At 40.5% G+C, this 1,841-nt stretch overlaps 1 non-coding gene across 1 annotated transcript; it reads left to right on the top strand.

Annotated features, from left to right (window-relative positions):
* Positions 1-440: 440 nt before the first annotated feature.
* Positions 441-631, top strand: LOC121532434. The gene has a single exon (XR_005994332.1). It is a non-coding gene; the product is annotated as a U2 spliceosomal RNA (small nuclear RNA).
* The last annotated feature ends 1,210 nt before the right edge of the window (positions 632-1,841 follow it).

The following is a 1,841-nucleotide window of genomic DNA, read 5'->3' on the forward strand; positions in this document are numbered from 1 at the left end:
ACAGCTTGGACAAGGCGACGGAGGTACTCTGGCGCCACCAAGTGGACAATACCTCAGTTCCCTTGTGGCAGTATTGCTACCAGAGATATTTGATATAAAATCAAATGTTATGTCAATAATGTTATCTCCAAATTATTTTCCCCACCCGTATTTGATAGATTATTATTCCAATGTAGCTGTTAATCTGGTTTTAATTCGACAAGGCTTTCTCTCGATTCCGATTGGAGGGCGGATGTCCACGTGACTATGAAACCTACCAATTTGTTACATTGTAACAGAGTGGCTATTCCCGAGGTTGATCAACTCCCAATCTATGTCACCATTTTTTAAAACCATCATCTTTGATATTTGGCGGAAAGTTTACAGAGCTCATTTTGGTGAATCCGTCAATGAATTTGTCGTGTCGGAGAACGGCACCTTCCTTCCGAAAGCATTGCGGTATCGCTTCTCGGCCTTTTGGCTAAGATCAAGTGTAGTATCTGTTCTTATCAGTTTAATATCTGATACGTCCCCTATCTGGGGACCATATATTAAATTGATTTTTGGAATAGGGAGATGGAATAGGGGCTTGCTCCGTCCACTCCACGCATCGACCTGGTATTGCAGTACCTCCAGGAACGGTGCACCCCCTGTCGTTGTAAAAGAAAAAGTAGGACAATTCAATTGACTGGCTTAGTGTTCTTTTATTAGGATTATGATGAAATTACGTTTGAGGTAGTTCATCTCAATGTCGATGATGACTTGCTAGTGGTGGTCAAGTCAGTCGCCTATTCTAATGACTAAAGTCATGTACTGGTAACGTTATTTGATCTATTTGCCTGAAGTCATTATTCATAGGCCTGCTATTTTCACAAAATTCAAATATATGCCATTGAAATGAAAGCATGGTTTGTTCTTCATCTTCCTGTGTTACAAAGTAACTATGGCTATTTATCCCATTGATTCTATTTCTATGATTTCTCACTGCACTTTTTCGAGTGTCAAACTTCATATAGTGTACCAAGACTTATTCCTTCGCTGGAGGCATATGTACATATCATATATACAATACAGTAACTGTCTTACAGCCTAGCCTCAATATGCTTCCTGTGTTACAAAGTACGAGCTAGCGAGATCCTATTGGTGCGATCTAGCAACATCTGCATATTTCCGTTAGGATACGCCTCCCTCTGTGCAGTGTGCGTGTGCAATAACTCAATTCGCCTTTGCACTCCTTCTAAACAACGCGATTTTTTAAAACTTTTGCAAAGGGTAAAGAGTACAACGTTTTGTCCACTCTGTTCATAACATATTCTAGTTTTAGGAACAGAAAGCAATATTGAGATCAAATGTTTAATCGATGAGAACATTTTACAGAATGTCGGCCAAAACCATCTCGTTCCATCTTCTCCCACTGCCGGCCAGTGAGCTTCCTCTCTCTACCATATTTGGTAGTGAGCTGAAACGCCAAGCGGATGCTTCACATTTATACATCCGGTGAAATATCTGTCTCATTGTTTTATCTGTGGCTATAGTATGTAAAGTTGGCTAACAAGCATCTCATTAGCCTACACACAGTGGCCTGCTGTAGCGAGCTAACTTTAGCTAGCTAATAATACATCGTTCTTTTACATTTTGAAAATGTATTTACTTACTTGCATAGGTTCATGCCTACACCCAAGCCCACGAAGCGGCCAATCTTTTGGAACGAAGAGTTGTCAAGCGGAGGCACCGCTTCTGGTCGAAACGTACCTTCAGATTTGTCCTGTAGGTGGGGGCTTGTCTAACTATTTTAGCTGGCAAAGTTGGTAGACTTGAGAAATCAAACCAGATCAAATTTTATTTGTCAATTTTATTTACCA

The sequence above is a fragment of the Coregonus clupeaformis genome, unplaced genomic scaffold (genome assembly GCF_020615455.1).
Source record: "Coregonus clupeaformis isolate EN_2021a unplaced genomic scaffold, ASM2061545v1 scaf3300, whole genome shotgun sequence".
In the NCBI taxonomy this organism is placed as follows: domain Eukaryota; kingdom Metazoa; phylum Chordata; class Actinopteri; order Salmoniformes; family Salmonidae; genus Coregonus; species Coregonus clupeaformis.